The sequence below is a fragment of the Ammospiza nelsoni genome, chromosome 3 (assembly GCF_027579445.1).
Source record: "Ammospiza nelsoni isolate bAmmNel1 chromosome 3, bAmmNel1.pri, whole genome shotgun sequence".
Lineage (NCBI taxonomy): Eukaryota > Metazoa > Chordata > Aves > Passeriformes > Passerellidae > Ammospiza > Ammospiza nelsoni.
Genome location: NC_080635.1, coordinates 34,503,378 through 34,527,664, shown reverse-complemented (window position 1 = coordinate 34,527,664; position 24,287 = coordinate 34,503,378). Strand labels below are relative to the sequence as shown.

Below are 24,287 nucleotides of genomic sequence, written 5' to 3'. Positions count from 1 at the left end.
CCAACCACATTCCAAAGCAGCAAAACAAGAGAAGCAGATGAGATAATTATTGTTTTTATTTTTCTCTGAGGCTTCTCAACTTCCCAGGAGAAGAAATCCTGGTGAAGGGATTTTTCAGAAAATATGACAGTGACATCTCATATCCAAACACCTCATATCCTGCATTTATTTTGTCTTACTTAATATGTGCCCCAGGTAGCCTGTTATTGCCACAGTCAGTCCCAGATACCAGTGCATGGAGCTGGGAGAACTGGTGCTGGTCCAAGGAAGGAGATGCCTGCCCGCAGGCTGGAGGGCCCCACAGCCTGGCACAATGCACTTGCTGGGCACAGGGTGCCTCCAGGTGATGGACATCTTGCAGGAATATCTCCATCCTCACTGTCATGGGCCTTGGACATGTTGGTTGCAGGCAGGAAAGGAGCACATTTTCCTTCTGCCCCATCCCATGGCATGTTTGGACAACAGGAGCAAGACACATATGCTTTAAACCCCCTACAAGCAACGATTGCAGTTAATTGTCATGGAGAGGTGGCACAGGCTCTCCCCATATGGAGATCCTCCGTGGGAGTGTACCAGGGCAGCATAACTCCTGAGAAATTTCTTTCATCTTTCATTTTACTTTTATAAGGAAAAATATATCCCCATGTCTGTGGGAATAAAAATGCAGCAGACATTTCCATATCCTTCTGCTCAAGCCTCTGGAAGTTATGAACACATATGATTTCAGAGCTGACTGTAGAATATTTTGCAAAGCAACACTTCCCTGACTTTCTTTGCAATGTCCTTTTGTTCTGCCAAAACCCAACAGATGTGTCCTCTGCTGGTGAGCATTTTAAAGAATAGCTCGTTCCTTTCCCCCCCTTTTTCCAATACTGTTTTTCTGTTTGGTTTCCTTCCATCATTCACATCATAGCCTTCATTAATCTTCAAGGAACATTTATGTTTGGGTGCTGTTCACCAGGAAAGAGCCTCTCTCAAAACAGCCCTTAGTGCTGCTGCTCTGACAGAAAGAGTTCTCTTACAGAAAGCTAATACCCAGCCTTCATCCCTGCCATCAGTCTGCTGGGAAAATTAATCCTTTCTTCCCAGAACTCTTGTTAATTTAATTATTTTTGTACTGTTCAAGTGGTTTTCTTCAAAAGTTGACTTCCTGCAAACATGTACTATACTGCTGTGGAAATACACAAGTGGTTTAGTCATGCATCTGACAGTTTCTGCTGCACGACATGTTTTCTGCACCTAAGAGATCAGCCAGACCACTTATGAACTCCAGAATTTAGATATCTAATCTCTTCTGACAACCAAACCCAGAATTAAATGCTGTTCACTGGGAGGCAAAGTGGAGAACAATGGCACTTGCCAGCCCTCATTCCCATCTCAGTGTGCCACACACCCTTCAGCTTTTGCCTGGCTTTAATCCATGCTTTAGACAAGAGGTCACTCAAGACAACAGAATTTGCTTCCAGGCAATGTAGGGCACTCAATTGTTGTTTTGAAGTACACATTTTGTTGCAGTTGTTGTTTTGGAGAACATGTTTTATGTAATATATTTACATAGAAGGCAAAGACCCCCAGTTTTGGCCCCTGAGTGACTTTCTTTCAGACAAGCACTCATTTGAGAGCTGCACTCCTGCTCCCATTGCTCTCCTGGAATAGAGCCTCTTATGCTTGGACAGAAGCTCTGAACAAATGTGCAGAAATATCAAACCATGGTGCATCCTGTTATCACAACTACTGAGGAACTCTCCCTAGGTAGGCAGAATGCTCTGATAGCTTAGGGTCAAGAATATCAGCTTTGTACTGTTGTCTGTGTCACTGATTGACTGACAAATTGCACCCAGTGACTCACCACTTCTGGGGCCTTTCCCTTTCCCTTTCCCTTTCCCTTTCCCTTTCCCTTTCCCTTTCCCTTTCCCTTTCCCTTTCCCTTTCCCTTTCCCTTTCCCTTTCTCTTTCCCTTTCCCTTTCCCTTTCCCTCTCCCTTATGAACCCACTGAACACTATGATCAGCAGAGGGTTTGTCTGCGTGTATTTGATTTACTTGTCCAATTAACAAACTCCTTTTTAATGCAGATCACCACAGAGTCTCCTTTAAGTCCAAGCATAGTTCTGGAAGCCTCATGTCCTCTCATCAGCCACCTCTGGGCTCTCCTGAAGCAGTCTAGTTTCTCAGAGCAGGCATTGCTAGAGCTGTCTCCTGTCAGACTCAGCGCTGTCCCTGTGTGAGTAACGTGATCCAGGAAACACAAACATCCAATACCACTCCAGAGCCAGAGCCTGCCAGCTCCTCACGAGTAGCACCATGCTCTGTGAGTGAAGCACTGACAGCCTCTGACTGCTTGAGAACATGCCATTATTCACCTCAAAAAGAGGTAGCAAGTTCGATCTCTGCAGGAGCAGAGTTGGGGGCAGACATCAAGAATAACAAGGTCTAATAGCAACACCTGGAAATGTAAAGTATGATAGGTGGATCTGGTTCTGGTCTATGTTATCACAGGTTACCACTGCCTTTCCAACAAACCTACCTTCAGTGCCCTGAGTCTAAAAGGTTAAAGAAAAAGACACAATTTTCAGAAGTTCATTATCACAGAATCACAGAATTACAGAATGGTTTGGGTTGGAAGAGACCTTAAAAATCATACCGTTCCAACTCCCAGCCATGGGCAGGGACACCTTCTGCTGGACCAGGTTGTTCCTGGTCTAACTTAATATGCAAAGTTAGTTCCTTTGCATATTAAGAGAGGGGACTGATCTTAACTGATTCAGTATTTGGAATAATCCCACCAGCATGCTTTTTCAGGTAGGTGTTGAGGTCTTCCTCTCCAGCAGAGTTAGTGGAGACATTAGCTCCTCCAGGCAGTAATTTACAACACCCAGGTTGGAAGGCTACAATCCCAAATAGGAGATAAGGATGCTAGAAGTACATCCCAGTAAGCCCACATCCATTCATTTAATGGCATGTGCATGTGTCATATTATCAGGTAGGAAACAGCTGTGTCTGGGTCCTCTGACCAGCAGTGTTATTCCCAGAACTTGAGTTATCCTGTTTGAACACCTCAGCTCCAGCATCGCAGGCATCTGACAGGTTGCATTCCAGTTCACTTGCCTACTTTTGCCATGTGAGATTACATATAATATTGTCTTGGCCACTCTTCCCTACCACACCAAATACACTGTGTCTGTTCAGGCTGAATATCCCCCTGCCCTGAAGTGCTGCTGCCATGAGGAAAGGCCCTTCACTGTGGGTATGTTGCATTTTTATGCTATGTGGTAAAAGAGGAGGTGGCTGTTGAGGGGTTCATTTCAATGAGTTCACAGCAGTCTTGCCTGGGCCTGAAATCTGTGTGGGGTGAGTTTGTTCTGCCTGAGTGGTGAGAGGGGAAACAGCTCCATGAGCCCCCTGTGCCCTCATTCTGTGCCCACCGGACCTTGGGAGCTGGCCATGGGCTCCCTGTGTCCAGAGGGCACTGGGTATCACACCTGTGAAGGGGAATTCAGCTTTCTGAAAACCTTGGGAGAGTTCTCCTCAGCATCCCCATCCTCATTTTTCTCATCATCAGTCCTCCCTAACAGGGGGCTGCCACACCTGGGAATGTTACAGCAGAGCAAAGCCCTCCTCACCCAGCACAGTCAGGCACATATGTGCAGCCCTGAGTGAATCTGTTTTCTGTCATGGAAACTCCTCAACTCCTCCATCTCCCCGGCAAGAGAGCAGCTCACAGATGATTTGAAAATCACTCTCTGCCAAAATAGGATCTCTGCCATTTGACCAGAAAATCTGTGTTTCAGATCTCTGCAGGAACAGAAACCCTGTCCTTTCACCAATTAGAAACTTGGAAGGTATTCAAGTAGAGGACACCAAGAAAATTATGTTCACAGTGGATGTTCTAGAGATGGGGAAAGCTGGCTCTGTCAGGCCTACAGGCAATTTTAAAATACCAGCAAATATCACTCTTGGGATAAAAAGCTGGAATTAAAATGCATTTACATCAATGGAGTCCCCTGATCTAAACAATCTCTTTCCTCTGCTGGTAATTTATAACTGGTAGTAAATAGGAAAATGTGGATTTCAGCACTGAATGTATTCATCCTGCCTTCTGCACAGTGGGGTGAACATTACCCTTGCACATCCTGGCAGGCTTGTTCACTGACAAATATTTCTGGGGATGGGAACTGAGCAATGCCAGGCAGTCCTCTTACATGTGATACAACTTTGGCTTCACAGGCAGCAAGCCAGAGCCTGAGCCCAAAGGGTTACAAGCATATCTGCAGATAAAGTCATAAACAGAAAAATGGGGACTCGCAAAGCTGAGCTGGACACCCTAAAGCTGTGCTGATAACACTGGGCTGAACTCAGGCTTGGCAACCAGCACTTTGAAGCATGTCAAACAGTGAAAATCTCCCTGACTTCAGCAAGGATCTGGTTTCACATGTGTTTTCTCTGCTCAGATGTACCAATGGCCTGTAGCCAGTGATTTTCAGCTCTGTTTCTACCCAGCATGTCTTAACCCTGGCAATTCAGGCAAGAATTTTTCATAAAACAATATTGCTGTTTCCCCTCATTTCTGCCAAGATGCTTTTTCACAGGCATTTCAGAATTTCTTCTCTCCCTAGGTCTTGGGCTCTTAAACATTTCCTACAAGGAGGAGTAGGAGAGACTGTGTACCTCTGCCTTCCCCTTCTTTTTCAGTCTGGTTTAGCCACCAGCTCAAGTAGAGACTGCCATTCCTGCAGCCCAGCTGAGAGCATGTGTCCTTGTGGCAGGACAGAGGCCAACCCAAACAGCTCTCCCTCAGTGTCCCATGATGGCAAAACCTTGCACCATTTAATTAACTTATTGTCTGCTTTGGGTTTTTTTGGGTTTTTCTTCATGTGCCATGAAGAACCTCCTTGAAGAGTTTCCTCTCCTTCAGTCTCCTCCAAGGTTTCAGAAGTCTTCTGAGTTGTGTGGCATTCTGTTTGGGTCTGTGTCAGCAAGTTCAGACTCCACCTGGAACTGGCAGTCCCCGAGCCATGTCTTGGCTCTGTACGGTTTATGCCCTTCCATCTCTTACTCTTCCTCTCATCCATCTCCTAGGCTTTTCCTCCTCTCTTTTTAAAATGGATCTAAGCATTTGAGGCTCTGGGCTCTATCTGATGCTGCAGTTGGCATTTTGTCCCCCTGGGAGATGCAAACCTGTACCCTACGTACTTTCACTATGGACCTACCCAGCATGAAGCCTGAACTCTCAGGCGGCAAAGAGAAGCCAGTAGAGAAATAAAATGGAGTTTTCTGCCCTAAAAGCAAATGAAGTTGGAAGAGACTAGAAGAGTGCTGAATTTCCACCCTTCAGCAGGTCATGGAGGAGGTGAACACAAAGAAAAGGTCATGTCTGGGACCAGAGCAGGGAGTCCATGGCAGGACTTGCTTAGGAGGTCAGCCCAGGTCAGATGAGGAGCTCCATAGAAGGTTCAGTAACAGTAAGAAATGGGAAAGCTGTTGGCTGGGAAGGTCACTGGGAACTTAGGGAGTAGAGTTCAGGATGGTGTAAAGGCATCAGTGGGGCCAATGCTCTCTGCCCCGACAAGTCATTCACAGTCTTAGCACTACAGGCTAAGGATGAAGGAGCATCTCTAACATCAGCTCTGATGAGTATCAGTGGACTGGTCTGCATGTTCAAGGTGCCATCTTTGCTCTGAGCATGGTATCATGTTAGTGGTTGGTGCTGGGCCGTGAGCCCCCTGGGACTCTTTGTTTACCAGGGCTCTGTTAGACCCAGTCTATCTCTGACTTATCCAGACTAGATGAATGGGTCCTGGCTAGAAAGGCTACTAATAAATTCACTAATTGGGCTTCCTTTATCAGAAAGGTGGATTCTGATGCTGGCTCAAATGTACCCATTTGGACAATGTTGTCTGGATGATGTCTAGATGTTCTGGTAATCCAGACATCACCTGATTATATCCAAATAATTGTTTCCATTAATTTGAAACCACTCTTCAGTGAAACTGACCCACAATTTCTGGTTGAGCCCTCACTTTGCAGAGCAGCTGGTGTAATAGCACCATCCCCTCAGTTTTTCTTGATCTCATTTGTAGTCTACTGACACTGTGCTGCTTTTGCTGGTTAGAGGACATGATGAGCTCTTGCCAGCCTCAGCCATCCCTGCTCCCCTGGTTGAAGCAGTGACTGGGAACTGAGTGAACTGGAATTTGAGTAAATGAAAGCAAATGGCTTGATTATGCCAGATGTCCTGGGCAATTAGAGTGTTACAGAGAGAAAAGGATCTTAAACGCAGCAGTGGGTCTGCCTGGGCATCCCCCAGGAGGTCAGGGAGTGCGTGATGGCTTCTGATGAGAACACCATGCTTCCTTCACCTAACACACTTTTGTTGGGGCTTTGCTATTGTGCTTTAGCTGTGAGAGGAGGAACAGCCAAGGAGGGATGACTCACAGCCGTGCTGGAGACAAGGCAATGACTCAGAGGTGGAGCTGGCTTGCAGTCCAGCTGCAGCCTTACATCACACGGCAGTGGTGGGGCTGGAGGGACTCCCAGTGTGCTCTCCTTATTAATAACCCTGACAAAAGATGCCGTGACTTCTTCTTGGCATCTTTCAGCACATTCCCTGCCAAAAATTGGCCCATGCGTTCACCTGCTTCCATCTGACCCAATCTTCTCTGAACACAAGTGACCAGGCTCAGTCCTGGGATGGCAGGCAAGGCCTGTCTCTGCCTTTATGTGACAGCACTAAAGCCTACTGCAAATGCCTGGCCTGACATATCTGACAACAGCATTTACCTTGATTTATGTCTGTATCACACTGGGGACTCATCATGGTCCTGGGGTTGATTAATGCACCACAGAGCCCAGCCATGACACCTCCTCAAAGGATCTCTGTGTGACTTGGAAGGACCTCCTAGGGAGGCTTCATCCATCCTGGAGAGCTGCTCAGCTCTTGCTGAGCAAGAAGCAGCTTGTTAGCAGTGCCCTGACGGATCTGTTGTGCTCAGGGAAGCTGCTGAGAGAGGCAGGTGTGTGCTCACTCTCGTGAGGTGGAGGCCATGCTCTCCCCATCCTGCTGTCTGAGAAAGTCCTCCAGTATGAAAACACATTGCCCAGCTGCCATCAGGGGAAATGGCAGAATGGGCTAAGAAAGGCATGCAACAGAGCTCAAAGAGTAAAGCAGACTCCTTCCCCAGAAAAAAACTAAAGTACACACTCAGGATGGGACACAGATTTATTCCCCCACTTCCTTGAGTTGATGAAGGTAACAGAAGCAATGACACATGATCTCATGTGGAAATGGTGAAAACAAAGGTGCTTTGGGCCTGCTTGCCTTCAAGGAGCAAGGAGTGAAGAAGGCAGGTGCCTGGAGGAGCAGCTCATCCATAACACTGCCTGAGCTGGGCTGGGCACTGCATGTCACCTGCTCCTGATATCAGGTGCAAAACCCTCTGGTTTTTTGTCTTTTATTTCTTCTTACTGGATTTCTCAATCCTAGCAAAGTGTGTTTTGGTGATATTTTTGTCCCTTGGTCTGAGGACATGTTGACAATTTCACTTCCTACCAACTGCAATACTGCAATTGCTTAATGCAGAGTGTTGTCACGTCACTAGTTTATCAGACAGAGCATTTCAAGTTTTTAACCTCTCATTCAAATGATTTGATGAAAATGCCACAATAGTTCTCTTGCTATAGCCATAAACATCAGATACTGCGCAAGTTAGGCAAACAGCCTAAAACCTCATTTATTTCAATAAAATTACCATTGGTAATTTGTACCTTTTCATTTGAGAATGTGTTCACACATGAATGAAATTAACTGTTTTCAGATAAAATTACTTATTGCCAGCAAATTACCATGATTTTGACTTGCACTAACAGTTGCTAATAATGCAAGATGAGGAGGGAGAGGAACATGTGTCTGTACCAGCTGTTGTCTCACTCTTATCCAAAAAGCATGAAGAAGTTGCTGGCAGTAATCACAAAAAGATTTTCTTTCTTTCTTTCTTTCTCTTCAAGCACAAGTTTAACAGCTGTTGCCTCTAACAAGTGTAATGTTTGCCCTGTTGATGTTTATCCCATACAGAGTTTTGTAACAGACCAAAGAAAGATAACTCCCCAAAATGGTAACAGTTGTGCAATGAATCAAACTTGTTTCCTATGGTTGGCACTCAAATGAGAAAAAATACCCAAAAACAAACTGGCCACATGAAGATGTAATGACCCAACGCCCAGACCTGTCCTGTGTGAAGAAGGGCAGTAGTAGCAGAAATTATCACCCTGATCTCCTGGTGGGGCACAGCCTCAGATTTTCCCACAAGTCCTTTTCTGTTGTTATATCTACAACTGCACTCCTTGTCCCTCTGGGCAGCAAGCCTCCTTCTTGACAGAAACTTTGTGTTCTTGCTCCACACTGGGCCTTGTGACAAGGAAGCGGCACAGCCAGGCTGCCCTGGGCGAGGCTGCCCCCGCTCTGCTCTCTGCTGCCCATGGACACTTGCAAGTTGTGTCTGCTCCAGCAGCATAATATCTCCTTACCTGAGCTGATGAAGTAGATGAAAACACATCATTTTGGGGGTGAACACTCATTTTTCTTATAATTGTGTAGTGTCATGGCCCCAGTTTTCATAGGGGAGTCTCTGCAAAGGCACCCTAGGTCCTACAACAACCAGCAACCCATATAGTGCCTGCTCTGCAGCACAGCTCAACTTTTGCTGGGCAAACCCAGTCCCTATTAATATATATCAAAGAAAGAAAAAAATCCCCTTCTTGGTACAGACAACCCCTGGGTTCTGAATTTTTTCCTTTTTTTTTATTTATTTTTGGCAGACAAGCTGCTCACTTACTGTCATCAGCATCACCTCTGATTTCCCTCCATCAGCTGTGAGGTTTTAACACTGCACACAGCCTGCACAATTCCTTGTTTCTCTCCCTTTCATTCTGAGACCTCACCTTTGTCTCCCTATCTGTCTCACTAGTACTGTATTCTGGTACTGTCCAAAAGAGTTTCAGGCTGAGGTGAAATAACACGGGTCAACTCACTGCAAAATACCCTTAAAAGAGCTGCACTGGTATAGAGAACTTAGAATCCCCTCTTTAAAATCCAGCAGGTTAACCACAAGACAACATACACAACTCTAAGTGCATGCTCAGGGATCCAGTGCATCAATAACCAGGGTAATGTTTCTTCAGTTACAGCAGTACTTCTTTTTCTGGCAGACCTCATGGGCAACATGGTCAAAAGCAAATTCTAGATCTAATACTCCTTCACAGGCTTTTGACTAATAAATCAAAAAGTTAAGAGCAGCTAAAATCTCTAACATATGCAAGGAGCTAAAATAATTTGTGATACTTTGGGACAAACCTCATTCATTCAGAAGGGAGTGGGCTGGAGAGGAGGATACTCACTCCTGTGATTTCATTTCAGCTGAAGTGAGAGGTGCTCAGCTAGCATGCAAACTGTAGCAGCATCATTTGTCATTCAACCAGAAGTCATGATTTGGATGTGGAAATGACAAAGTAAAATCCAGTGATTTGTTCTCATGCAGAAAAGAGATTAGAATATTGAATCTGCTTCTTAAAGCTTGAAAAATCTGTGCATTTTTATTCTCCAAAGCCAGGGCTAAGTTGCAGCAATTATTTTGGTGTAAAAATATCTGATGTGCTCAAGGGCACATGTGGACTAGAAGTCAATGGTGCCATTTGGCCCTTCAGTAGGTCCTTGTCTGTTGTTAGCTTTACAAAATTCAGGGAATGTGATGTTTATCATCCAGCATGAGCAGCTGCTGCTGGAGCTGTTCCTTGGCTGGAGTGCTGGTCAGCTGGTCAGCCAGCAGTTCCTCCAAAGTATATTTAATTTTGCAGTGTAAATTTTGGAGCATATTTCTTAAGAGGCAGTATATGAATAAATACACAGATCCATCTGCTAGCCAGTTTGAAGCAGGTCTACTCAGATGCCAGGAACTGGGAGAGCTGGTCAACATTTCTGGCTCAAATTTTGATCTGTTGCATGAATTTTGGCAAGGCATTTCTCACTGCAGCTGCTTCCCTTTCAGTTTGTCAAGGTGCAAGCACTTTGTGTGACAGGAATAAATGTAGTCTTGTCTTTATATGAAGCCTAATGAGATGGGACTCTGATCTCAGCCAGTGCCCCTAGACCAAAGCTGTGGAATTTAGATTTTTTTAGTTAGGTACCTTTGGAAAAAAAAAAATACTCAGGAGCCTTTTTGTCAGCAGCAGCAGATCCAGGGGCCACAGTGAGACTGCAAGGAAATCTGAGCTCTCCTCTTACAGGATGAGTCACAAAGCAAAGCCAATCAAAAGTTGCTCTCAGTGAGATCCCCAGCCAGAGTCCTGTCACTGACTGGCATTGTAATATCAATGATAGGAAGTGAATTCAGCTAGCTGAAAACAATCAGTTTTGGATCACACAGCTGGTGAGGCCTCTGACAGACCATGTGCAAGGGCCTCTTTCCTCTGGAAACCCCTGGCAGCTTTTAAATGTCAAACCTTTTCCAATCCTATGCAATTCTAGATGTAAAGAATCCTTCATGGGAAGAAGCTGGACACCATGCAGTTTGCTGGCACCAGTGTGCCAGCCATGGTGCTGCAGCATCAGTGGTGGCACCCAGGAGGAGGAGCTGGCTATGTGGGAGGCACTGGTGGCAGGGAGGAGGCCCCTTGCCCTGTGTCCTTATTCAGCTGTTGAAATAATTTCTACATTCATCCACAGTTTGAGGCTCAGCATCAAGAAAAGATATTGTTTCTTTGTCAGCATTTTTTCAGGGAACGCCCATGGGAGTTCCTTGAAAAACTCCCATGTTTTTCCCATGGGCTGATGTTGGACACCATACAACCTGCAGCAGAAATGTTTGCTAGCAGAAGGGAGAAAATAGTAAATATACCTCCCTCATTAAAAGGAAATGTTTTCCTACAAGCATCGAGCAACACAAGTTGGCAAACATACTCATCTTAAATGCTCGTTGTAGGGCATCACCATCCATTTATTTCCTGAAAGCTGCACTGTCTTGTGTAACTAACACCATACAAGATGCTGGTGTAGTTTCTAGTGGAGGTGGGGAAACAATCCAGCTGATCCTTGCCTAGGGTGATGTGTTTCAACAGAGTTGGTGCTACACAGAAGCTGGGTTTCTCTGGAAGGAAAAAGACCTCTGCCCAGAAAGCCCCTTGGAGCCTTGGAGACCCAAGCAAAGAAGCCAAGTCCCATACAGGTCAGGTAGTACCAATTCTGGGAGCTGTCCCAGCCATGCCAGGGACATGAGCCCAACACAAACCATCCCAGGCATTCCAGGCAGGGGCTGTTAGGCAGGAGGGAAAATCAAGGGGTCTACCCTCCACAGGCTCCCTTAAAGCCTGGCTAGGCACTGCCACATGCCTGAGGCTGCCAGGCAGAGCCTCAAGCTGGTGCCACTCAGTTAATTTCCATTATGCCACTTCCAGAAAAATATTTTTTAGCTTTCAAGTGGTGGAGAAGGGGAAGCAAAAAGAACTACTTATTCACAGTAATTCTTTGTTCCAGCAGTTAATGAGCAGATTCAGCAGACTGAGTGAGTGATGTTGCCTCTAAATTGCTCAAACCAGAGGTCACAGTGGCTCTTTCAAGGGCACTGGCTTTATGTTACCTGTCTCTGTTTGCAGAGGATGGATCACCTCAATTTTTCAGTACAGGTGGGTCACAAACCCAACAAGGCTCTGATCACTTTCTGCAAGGCACCAAGCACACACTGACAAATGAGATGTCTTAGCACTTCTCAGGAGGTGATCAGCATCTGGCAAAACAAAAGGCTGCGGGGCTGAGCTATCCAGACAGCCTACACAACAATAAATTACACATTGAAGTTGCTGTGCAGGCAAATGTATTAGTCACCCACACTCAGCAGTGCTTCTTGCACAGCTGGGCACATTGACATTAAATCTTACCTGCACTGGGAAATGACTCTTTCTCTCAAACATTTTCAAGAGCCAGTCTGTTGCAGATGGTTTGAGGAAACACAGATATCCTGAGCTCTCCTGCACAAGGCCATTTCTATAATTTGCTTTCTCTGCTTATAAAGGAATGGCTGAGTACTGTGTTTTGCTTTGCAAAAATCTGTCCTTGATGGTCATTTCAACATATACGACCACATTTCTAATGAAAAAGAGCCAGTCTGAATTTTTTTTCAGGTTGCATTTTCCAGCATTTAGGGTTTTGCTACCTAAGTTTGGATTTGATCGCCTCCAAGTTTTCTAGTTAACACCTATTGGAGCTCTGACCTGAGGTCACAAATGTAGACGTTAATCACCAAAGAAAATGCCTAATACCAATAATGTCATCGTGGTCCCCAGCTCAGCTTGTATTGAATTAGGGCATTCCAAATTTGAACATGATACAAACCACCTTACACATGCAGTATTTGCACAGTGATAATGAACTGTAGTCAGCAGAGTGATTTTGGTGCAAGTGGAACTGGAGTGTTTTTATTTTAGACCTCAGAAAGCATCTGCAGGCTAGTTTGCAGCACCTCAGCATGGCAACCCATTTCCTCAGTTTAGTGCACTGTTGCCATTACACTGCATCAACTGAGTTCAAAACCTCCCTGAAACAGAAATCACAGGGAAACTGTATTTCCAAGTTAGATTTTAAGACCTTATTCTTTAGGATTAATTTGTTATTTTCCAAATGTGCAAGTGCATTATTCCTTTATTTCAATATGAAGCGCAATGGGGATTTGTCAGAGCTGGAAGAAAGGCCAGAAAAGCAATGAATAAATTATCTTTTTTATTTTGTGGGAAAAGCTTGATTTGGATTACTGATCATTGGGATTTATCTACAAAACCATAGGAATAAAAACCATTGTGCTCAAATAGTACAATTAATTTAGTCAGATTACACATGTGCTATGCAGGAAATTCTACTCCTTTGCAGTGTAAAGAAGTGTTGTTTATTTATGCCATCGGGCATACGTCTTAGGTTGGAAAACGGGTGTGTATTCTATTCCTATCTGTTAGAGGTGGGGCAGTTTTCTTTATCTCTTCCACAACCAATCCTCCCTCCAGGGAGATATCTTCTGTTGATGGGCTATTGAGTGTCACTGCATGGCTGATAAAAGTACATCATCCCATTGTGAGAGGCTCTGCCCAGGGGGAGGAGCCAAGCATTCCTACCTGGATATAATCTGAGATTTGGAACACCACAGGCAGCCTTTTCCCGCTGGATTCCCAGAGAAGTAGCTGCTTTTTCCACTGGATTCCCAGAGGAAGACCAGGCCCATCTACACCACCACGGGACCTTCAGAGGAAAACGACACCCTTCTACAGGATGACTGCTCCAACAGAACCACATCTGTCACTGCAGGAGGACAGCAGCCACCATTTAATCAGACTGCTACCAAGACACTGACCCACAGGGTGTCAGGTCGTATTCTGACTCTTTCAGTGGTTTGGTTTCTTTTTTGTACTATTGCATTTGTGTTTTTAATTTTCCTAGTAAAGAACTGGTATTTCTGTTTCCATATCTTTGCCTGAGAGCCCTTAATTTCAAAACTATAATAATTTGGAGGGAGGGGTTTTACATTTTCCATTTCAGGGGAGGCTTCTGCCTTCCTTAGCAGACATCTGTCTTTTCAAACCAAGACAGACATAAACTCCATGTTTCTCAAGACATGCAGCCCAGATGCTCTAGAACATGAAGGTCCTTCTCTGTTGGTTGGTGGGTACTCTCATTGTGTGACCTTCATGCTGCACAAGGAGGAATGTCAGTTATCACAAAGGCTAGGCAAGTGAAATACTGCTGGTGAACTGGGGAATTTCTTGTGTGGTCAGCTAACAAAACAACTGAGAAGATAGAAACTTCCTGCTTTGAATTGACTGGTGTAAGGCATAGCCACATCACCTCTGCTTACCCTCAGTTTGCTCTGATATCTTGATTATTTTAAATACATTGAAGCAACCATCTACCTTTACCTGCACAAACCTAAAAATAAACATAAAAGGAGGGATAAGCAAACACAGGCCATGGACTTCCCTATAAAGAACTGCAGTATAGTGACTCCTGTGTCTGGGGAGTTATTTTCCTTTTAATTTCATGATCAGCATGGATAATTGGAAGGTTTTGGAGCAGTCTAACAAGTACAAGTTATGGGAGAAGCTCGTTTTACGGGGATTTAATTGGCTATGCACTAAACAAGGTTTGTAACCACAGCCACTTTCCAGCTCCTGGTGAACAGAGCCATAGGTAGCTACCTAAAAGGGAAGCAACCTTTCCCTGCCACTTGTCTAGGTTCCCCCTAATGTTAGAGGGAGAACCAGGCACCCCAGAGGGTCTGACCTATCCAGGTGTCTCTCCCACAAAGGGCAAAAAAGGTCCGCTGAAGTGTGTACTCTTTCCTCCAAAAAAAGGAGAAAAGGGAGCCAAGATGGCTTCTTTAATTTATTGGCAGTGGTGCTGTAGGTGGGACAGGGTAAGGGACAGGGCTCTGCAGGGCTGTAAGCAAGGGAAATCTGACTTAGAGATCAGTCAGCACAGTTGAAGATAAACAGTCTATGGGAGCACTTAAAGTCGATACTCGCCTTTCATACAGCCCAAGTCAGATGAGACAATCCTATCATAATGACCAGCTTGTTTCTAGAAGCAATAATCTCCCTTGAAAATACACCTGCATTCCTTCTCAGCCTTGCTATTAACAGAACCATATTAATTTTGGGTTAACATGAAAGTTATTGTATTATGAAGAAATGCATTGACTTTTGGGGGTGGGGGAAAGGCTTATGTGGGCATAAGCCATACATATGTAAAATATTTGAAATCTCTTATTTCCTCACTTTTGACTGCTTTGTGCAGATTTTAATAAACAACATGATGTCCATAAATTATGAAATTAAAACCTGAATGGCATTAGCCAAGCTACTAATATTACTCAGAGGTTCCCACCTGCCTGAAGCCAGACCTTGCAGTGTTTGTCTTCTCTCTGCTGCTCATTTAGGAACAGATATATGCAAACTAATTGTTTGAACAAGGACAGGTCCTCCCAGTGTCACAGCTCACACCAAACCCACCAGCCACAGAACTTCCCCAATTGCTACACACGGCAGCAGGATGACAGAGGACCAGAACAAGAGAACTCTTCCCTGTTCCAATCTTATTTAGGGGAAGAAAAGCCATGTTTTCAGTCTGCAGGAGAAACACATCTAGGTTTCAGATTACAATGGAAAGAAACCCAACAACAACAATAAAACATAAGAAAAAACAATTCCCAAACTTAGTAATATGTAATGCTGTAATGTATAAAATTCAGCTGGAAATAGCTCTGACAATCAAGCTGTAACATTTTCTACAGGAAAAACTGAGATGTGATAATACTCAATATGCTGCTCGGGAATGCATTTTCAAGGTCTCCTAAGGGCCCTCTTTTTCTTTTTAAACTGAAATGCATACACTTCTCTCCCTCCTTGTTTTTGTGACTTCATGACACTTCTGCAACTGCAGTTTCAACCCAACCACCACTTAATATTTTCTTTCTCTGGGAAATTCTGGAGTGTCTCTCTTCATATTAAATTATTGCTGCTCTAGTGGAGAATAGAAGAGATCCCATTATATTATGTTTGGTCCATTAAGTCTCTAATTACTTTGATTTTGATATTGAAAAGCTCTAATTAATTCTTTTAATGTGTAATATTGTTAAAGCCCTACAATTGATTTAATACAATTTTAAAGGAAAAAACAGAAAATATTTATTTCTGATGAAATATATAGTAGAATTAAAGGATGAGAATACTTAGATATTACTTAAGTGTAAGAGATGTATAGAACTAACTGCTAGTATATCATAACCAGGCATTCTGAGTCCAGAAAATTAAATTAAGATCAGAATCTTAAACCTTACAAAAATCTCAGCTGAAACAATTTTATCAGCTGAAACAATTCACAGTGAAACATCTCAAAAAGCCCAAACACCTGCCTTTTGTGTCTGAGTCTTTTTAGTATTTGGCTTTAAAAACACCACATACACTGTCAAAATTGATTCCTTCTGTGTAATTACTGAAAGGCAGTATTTAATTCCTTGTTTTCAAACTTGCACCTTTGTAATTTGGATAAGTGTAACCACATTGCTAAGCATCCTGTCTCTTTAAACAATCCTGTGCTTGAAAATAATCATTACACCACTGCAGCATCTTCTTCATTGTTTCACCTTTACATCCCTGATACATGCCAACAGTATGACCTTCATTTTAACACAGAGCTTTCTTCATCTCAGTATTTGCTTACTTTTGGTGTAGCTTACTGAAAATGCCAGACCACAAGGATCAAGAAGTGCTTGTAGAGGATGCTACTGCATGATCTTCACAATGATTTGAAAAAAATATTATCAAGCATGCAACACCTTCCATTTTAACTTCTTGAGGCAGAATCACAGATACTCAAATGCAATACAAAGGCAAAGGTGGATGCCAACTGGATGCACCAAAGCAGCAGCCACAGCTCAGTGCTGGGGCAGCACAAAGCAGCAGAGTTCTCGTGGGTCTCACACCTAATCAGATATTGACTTATAAACCAGGAAGAAAGGCTGTGCTGCAGGATGCCCCCAGGGAGCCCAAACCCACCTCCAGCTGCATGTCATTCAAAAACTGCTTTTGGGGTCTTCTCCCAGCTTTCCAGAGCAGACAGTCTGACTCAGTGCTGGAGCCCTTCCTTGCACCCAGACCAGTGTTCCAGGCTTCCCAATTCCCTGGGGAGGGGAATTGCCAGGGCCAGGTACCCCCATGGGTGCATCAGGACCCAGTGTGCAGACACCCACATCTGTACAGCAGCCAAACTGGTGCCTGGGTCTGGGAGCTCCACCTCAGAGCTGCTGTGCTGCTGCAGCTGTGACTCCACTGGCTCCCAACCCAGCCATAACAATTAGAATTGGCAATCATTAACTTAGCTGAGTAACAACATAAGCTTTCTAATACAGCTTGTCCGCCAGGTTTTCAACAATCCTAACTACCTGAAACCTGGTACACCAAGCAGCATAATTTTTCCAGCTCAGCTGAACATTTTCCATTTGCATGCACTTTGCATACATTTTCAGCTGCAGCATCTTCCCTCTTCCCTGCATCTTCCTTCCTGCTTCCTTCTCTATTTGCACAACATCTCAGTGCTTTCTTCCTGTGTTTTGACTTTGCAATCCCTGCATCTCAAGCCCACTTCCACTTATCTCACTTCCAGTCTTTGCTGGTGCCACAGAGCTCTCTTCTTTGGTTTTGCCATCCTGCTCCTTTTCTCACTGTTGGTTCCATTTTCTCTCATCCCCTTAATTGCCTCATGCTCATTTTACCTTGTTAATTGCTCACTCTTGTCTGGCTCTTTCTCATTTCATTAGACGCAACTATTAATACTCTTACTGCTTACAAGCCACCAACTCCTCCATCATTCCCCTCCCCAGCTGGACAGGAGAGACAAAATATAATGAAAGCTCGTGGGTTGAGATAAAGAGAGGGAGAGATCACTCACCAGCCATTGTCATGGGCAAAACAGATTTGTTTCAGTGAAAAGGAATTTAATTTCTTTAAAATTATATCAGAGTGAGACAATGAGAAATAAAAGCTAAATATTAAAACACCTTGCCCCTACCCCTCCCATCTTCTGGGTTCTGCTTCATTCCTGAGTTTCTCTACCTCCTCCCCTTCCTGCAGCACAGAGGGATGGGGAATGGGGGTTGCAGCCAGTTAAACATGCACTGACTCTTCTGCTCCTTCCTCCTCAAGGGCAGGACACTTCCCTATTCCCCCGCCCCAGTGTGGATTCCCTCCCAGAGGAGACAGTCCTCCACAAGCTTCTCCAATGTGAATCCTTCCCATGGGCTGCAGTGCTTCATGAACTGCTCCAGTGTGGGACTTTCCAGAAAGTCCTTCAGGAACAGGCTGCTCCAGCATGGGTCCCCTGTGGGATCACAAGTCCTGCCAGCAAACCTGCTCCAGTGTGGGTTCTTCCCTCCATGGCGTCCTCAGGTCCTGCCAGGAGCCTACTCCAGTGTGGGATTCCTACAGGGTCACAGCCTGCTTTTGGGCATCCACCTGCTCTGGCATGGACCACAGGGGACTGCAGGGGGACAGCTGCCTCATCGTGGTCTTTACCACGGGCTGCAGGGGAATCTCTTCTCCAGTGACAGAAGCATCTCCTCCCCCTCCTTCTGCATTGACCTTGGCGTCTGCAGAACTGTTCCCCTGACATATTCTCACTCCTCCCTCTGGGTAGAATTGTGCCTTTTCTTACTTTCTTAAATCTGTTACCCCATAGGAGCTACCACCATTGCTATGAACTGGCCTTAGCAGGCAGCAGGCCTGTCCTGGAGCTTCCAGGCATTGGCTCTGTCAGATACAGGGGAAGCTTCTGGCAGCTTCTCACAGAAGCCACCCTTGAGGCTCCTCCACTACCAAAACCTGGCCACACAAACCCAGTACAAACATCCACCTCTATTCTCTTTGCTTTGTAAGCTCAGTGAAAGGCTGGACTCCTCCTCATGAAACTCCTCCTCCTCATCGGGCCCCTGCCCCACATTCAGTCAGCACTGTTTTTGTGGAAGCCTCAAAATGACCTCCTCTTAGGCAGCTCCAGCTCTCCCCTCCATCTCCCATCACCTGTCAGGCGCTTGCCACAAGTCAGCTCCCCCTGAGAGGTTATTCTCTCTCATTTGAAGCTCTGCCCTCCCCTCTCCCTTCCCTCACTTGACCACCATGCCTTTTGGAGACTCCTCTTCATCCTGCTCTCCAGACTCTAGAATGGGTGGTATAAAATTGTGTTCTTGTCCTCTTTCTCATCTATCTCCATGTAATCCCTACCACAAACATAAATTCTCCTGCCAAGCAGCTTAAAAACCCAGTGCTCTATTCAGATTGAGCTCTAAAAGAGAGATCAACCCGACCAAAAGTAAAAGGGTACAGCATAGGTGTCTCTACCTACAATAGCTCCATATAGGCTCCCATTACAGCTAATCCTATAGGAGGTATCTAAAGCCAGCCAGGACAGGCACTCAGGAAAAAGCTGTTTCCTTTCCCCACCTAAAAAGGGAGTCCAGCTGAATGGATTGATGACTGCACTGTAGACATTTAAAACTGGGCAAGATGACTCATAGACCCTTTTTTCCAAACACATCCTTGCTCAGCTCCCTGATGCCTGCTCAGATAAGCCTTGCTGTCAGTTGAAGCTCAAGCTTGGCTAAACCAGCCAAGTTCATCCCACGGCCCCTCAGCTGCTGTTCAGGCCAAGGTTCACTTATGCCTCTGACAGGGGGGACAACTTTGGTCCAGACTTCTTCTCATGTCCTTATCCAGATCATACCCAAACCTTGAAAGCACTGCTCCACAAATAATTCCTGACATGACGCCCTTCTGTCTCCATGTGTGGAACTAAGGCTCTCACCCCTGCTGAATTGTCACTTTGAATTGTGCTTACTGCCAAAGCACTTGTCCTTCTCTCAATAAATGCAGCCCTATCCTGCACACAATTACTCTACATGTCTTTGCAAAGGATGTGGGTCTGGCTGGTCCTCCTATGCTGCCATGCCTATCTTTGCACTTCTCCCTTAGCTCCCTGCTCTCTGTCACATCAGATAAGAGCTCACTGTCCTCGCTTTCGAGCCCACCCCAGATCTGTCTCTGTCATGCACAGCCTCCCATATGTGACAGCCAGCCCTGCCATCACCCATCAGGTGGTGACCAGGCCCAGGCTTCCACCTATGCAAATTCTGTCTCACTGACACCCTGGGACTGTGCACAGCCTCCCCCAAGGTCAGGGGCCAGGCTGGCCTGTGCAATCCTCATGGTGGGCTCCTTCTCCGTGACCTGTGCTCTTCTATGATGCCAATTAATAGATCTGAAATGGCAACAGCAGCCACCAAATCACAAAAAATATTTGCATAATAGTATAAAGAATGGCAACTCAACATTAAGAGTGTGAAAAGTGCATATTATATGGCTCTAAGCAGATATTTACTATATGTATTATGTTGTATTAATTAGTAGTGCTGTATTAACATTTCAATGGTATGGTAAATGTAGTTTTGTAGTTAAAATGTAACTTTTGTAGTCAAAATAGAAATTATGCATGTGGGATATTTTTTTAAAGAGAGGAATGAGGTACTTGCACAGGTAGCAGCCACAGGGTACCTACATCTTTCAGAGAACAAGAATTTATTGTTCCATTATCTTCCCACCTCACTCAGCCCTGAAGATGCTGTCAGGATTAAGAGGAAGAAGTTCACACTGACCAGAATCCTTTGTTTGAATGGAATTTATGCATCATGTATGAGGTGTTTTTAAGGGTTAATCCTCTGTTAATGTGTGTCCTTTTTCGGGCTTATGCTGCCCTGAAAGAGGTACCTGGACTGTCCATAACTTTCTTTTTATTGTCTCATATTGTCCTAATCCCAATTGTTCAATTTTTTTTATATTACTATTTTTAGAACCATTTTATTACTATTAAACTTTTAAAATTCTAAAAACAAGTGATTGGCATTTTTCACAAGAGGCATAGCTGCAATTTAGGGATAATGTATGCTGGAAGAAATTAAATGCCTTTGCCACCCCTTTGATGATGCTGCCACTTAGAAGCATTACACATTTCATAGAGTCATAGAATGCTTGGGTTGGAAGGGACTTTAAAGATCATCTTGTTCCAACACCCCTGCCATGGGCAGGGATGCCTTCCACGATACTATTTCTTTATCAATACCTGAAAATATAAGTCAAAGAATGTTTTGACCACATTAAAATACATACACTGAAAGGAGTAGCATTAGACTTGTACTTTTGACTTCATATTAAAGTTTTCTCCTTTCAGTGACTAACAGTGTAACATTATTTTATATTAATTTCTTGGGGTTTTACATACAATTTCTTATTAAAATTAAGAGGAAAACTGCAGCTAAATAGCCTACCCCTTTAAATCCTTTTAAGTGGGTGACCTAATGACTGGCCTTTCAGTACCTGAAGGGAACCTACAAGAAAGATGGACAGGGACTTTTTAAAAGAGCATGACAGGAGAAGGGGGAATGGATCCAAACAAAGAGTGTAGGTTTAGATTAGATCGTAGGAAGAGATCTTATACTGGGAGGGTGATGAGGCCCTGAAACAGGTTGTCCAGAGAAGCTGTGGATGCTCCATTCCTGTAAGTGTTCAAGGCCGGGCTGAAAAGGGCTTTGAGCAACCTGGTCCAGCGGGAGGTGTCCCCGCCCGTGGCAGGGGGGCTGTAACTCGATGATCTTTAGAGTCCCTTCCAACCCAAACCATTCTGTGATTCAATGAACTCCAGGCAGACCGCGGGGGAAGGGGGAGGAGTGGGTGAGCGGCTCCTGCCATGAGATGGACACAAGCAAGCAGGGCCAGCTTCGCCTTCCCCTGCCGGCGGGGCAGGAGAGCAGAGCCGGCCCCACGGACGGGCTCCGCAGGGCGCCGGTCCTGCCGGCCCAGGAACTACAGCTCCCAGTGTGCCCCGCGATAGACAGAATCCACCGGGGAAGGGGCGGGAGCGGAAGCGGCGGCCGCACAGCACGCCGGGATCCGTAGTCCAGAGGCCGCCGTCGCCAGCGCCTGGGGCCGTGTCCCGCGCGTTTGAAAATTCCCGCGGAGGTTCGCTGCGGATCTCGCGAGAACTCGGCCCGTCCCCCCCCTCCGTCCCGCCCCCCGCGCGGCGGGTGAGCGAGCGAGGTGGGTGCGCGGGCGCGCGGGGCCGGGCCGTGCCGTGCCGTGCCGTGCCGGGCCGGGCCGGGCCGGGCCGGGCCGTTGTCGCCGCTGCGGGAGGGACATGCCACCGGCACCGGCACGTACCGGGAGCGCAGGCTCGGCTGGGCTGGGGGCAGCGGCGCGCACAGGAGGAGGCAGCGGAGGTGGCGGCAACGGCGACCCTCACCCGCCCGTCTGCCTTCGTTCCTCCCTTTCTTCCTTCCCCTCCGTACCAGCGCGTACCGGGCGCTCCCGAGCCGCATAGGCCGGCACCGGCGCTGGCGCAGCGCGGGCCCGCGGGGGCCTCGGGCGGGCCCGGCCGCCCGTCCCTTATGTAAGTGACCCCCGGGCTGCGGCGCCGTGTCCGCCACACGTGCCTCGGCCCCCGGCGGCGGGGGAGGCCCGGGCGGCGCGGCCTGGGCAGCGCACATGGGAGGCTCCGCCAGCCTGGGGGGCGTGGGAGATGCGGCGGCTGCCGCCAGGAGCTTTCCCTCCTGCCCGGGCACCCGCGCACGCCCTCTCTTCTCGCCCCTTGGGCCCTGTTCTGGGTGGGTTTTTTTTTACTTCTCTCTAATTCCGCCTCCCCCTCCCCCGCCGGGCTTCGGGGTTGTATTCCATGAGGAGGCGGGAAATGCGCTCTGTGCCTAGAGCGGCGAGTGCGGGACGGGGGGTGCGCGCAGTGGGGAGGCCACGGCTCTGGAACAATCCAGTGCGATTTGTGGTGGTCTCTGCACGAAGCAAAACATCGCGAAGCAGAGTTGCTGCTGGCTCAAACAAAAGTGCTCGGTGCCTGCCTTAATAAACTGTGAGCCCACGTCTGGAGCTTCTGCCGATGGAATGCTTGGTGTCAGCCTTTCAGGTCTAGTGATTGCTTCCTCATCGTGGCTCGGGAAATTGGAGGAGACTGAGGGACGTGTTTGTGTCGGCATGGCTGCACCCCGTCGGGGGTACCGGGCTGAGCGTGGCCGTGCCGGTGCCTTTGCAGGGCCCGTCGGTGTGGCTGGTTGTGCCAGCCTTGGCTGGCAGCTGTCCCCTGCGCTTGGGCACACAGCTCTGTGTCCTGGCGAGGACAGCTCCTCATTCACGTGCTGCCTCAGCTCTCCTTCCTGCATCGATTTGCCTGGGATTGGCTTTTTCAAGCCTGATCAAGCTTCTGTGAATTTTATGTCTTCTGCCTAGTAAGGTGTTGGACAGTTTTGGAGGAGCAGTGGTGACAGGTCTTCCTTGGTGTGACGCTGGTTTGGTGGAGAGAATAGAATCCTTCAGCTGGCAAGAGAGAGTCACCCTGTTGCATGGGTTGCAGGTGTTTCTGCAGTTGGTCTTGTCAGGTTGCTGGATGTAAAAACCTGTTGGAGAATTAAATGTTCCAAATCCATCTGGATACAGCCTTGGGCAGCCTACTCTAGGTGGTGGCTTGAGCATGGTGTTTAGAAGAAGTGACTGTGAGTGATTCTGGCAGATCTTTCTCTTTGATGTGAATCTGGAATTTGTGCTGGGCAGGGCCAGCAATGGGATGGCATACCAGTGTGGTATGCTGGAAATGTCTTCCAAAATACAGTAGTAGAACAAAGGAGCAAATACGGAGATGAGAGGTGGCAGCAAGGTCTCTCTTTTGATGTCAGTGAAGTCAACATGTCCTGTGAAATCTTGTCTTCAGCTGTGACTGACCATATTTTTAGCTTTTTCTTCTGTGAGCCCATAATGTAGTTGGCCTTTTAAACTGATTTTTGTGGAATATCATCAGTCAAAATTGTCATCTCAGAACTCTGACTTGGCTGTATGTAATTCTGCATGAACACACAATTTCTCTTTCTTTTCCCTCCTTCCCTCTCCCCCCTCCCAAGCTTTTTAATCCAGAAATTTATGACATTTCTGTCTTTGGAAATAGTTCATGGTGCTTGGAAGTTATAAGTTCCTGGGGTGAAAAAAAATGGTCATTTTGGCAACTTGCACACAGGCTGCATTGCTGTAGGATACAGCTGGGAGGTTGAACTCTGGTTTATTCCTGAAAACGGAGTAAGCATGTGACATTTTACTCTAATCTGATTTCTAACACAAGTAAGAATGGGATTGTAGTTATTGTTTCAAAGAGAGCTGAAATGCAGTTGCTGTTGGATATATCTCTTAAGGTTGAGAGGCTTTGTGCCTTTAATGTAGATCTGAGTATTTCCCCTCTGATTTGATTTCCTAGCAGTTCTTGGTTTTACTTAGCAACATGATGCAAGCAAAGCATCCTTATAGAGAGGTCAGTATATGTGGTTCATAATTTGTTATGAAGTTTCTCAACCTTGTTTCGTGCCTGATTTCTAAAACCAAAAAGAGGTGTTTAAAATGGTCATTGCCTTACTGGAGCAAAACTGAGCATGCCTGATGCTCTGGTATTTTCATTTTCTACAAAAATGGTTTAGCTCTTGGAGCTCTACTTATTTGATGGTGCTTACTGGATGGATTTTTTTTTTTAGTGTTGTGGGCAGGAGTACGCTGTGTTAACATATGAGCGTTCCATCAGGGAAGAATTCTTTTTGGGATGGTGAGGAGTTAGTTTTTTAAACTCAAATTTCCCCAGTAGAGGATGTTAGAATTTGATTTCCAGTTGAGCCCTACA

At 46.0% G+C, this 24,287-nt stretch overlaps 1 protein-coding gene across 2 annotated transcripts in view; it reads left to right on the top strand.

The window, feature by feature from the left end:
• The first annotated feature begins 21,802 nt into the window (after window positions 1-21,802).
• LOC132070637 (protein ELYS-like) overlaps window positions 21,803-24,287 on the top strand; it is a 41,609-nt gene continuing 39,124 nt past the window's right edge. Inside the window, exon 1 of one of the 2 annotated variants that reach the window (XM_059467584.1) lies at window positions 21,803-22,016. The gene's annotated coding sequence lies outside the window, so the exon portion shown is untranslated. The remainder of the gene's footprint in view (window positions 22,017-24,287) is intronic. The other variant, XM_059467583.1, reaches the window with a different exon arrangement.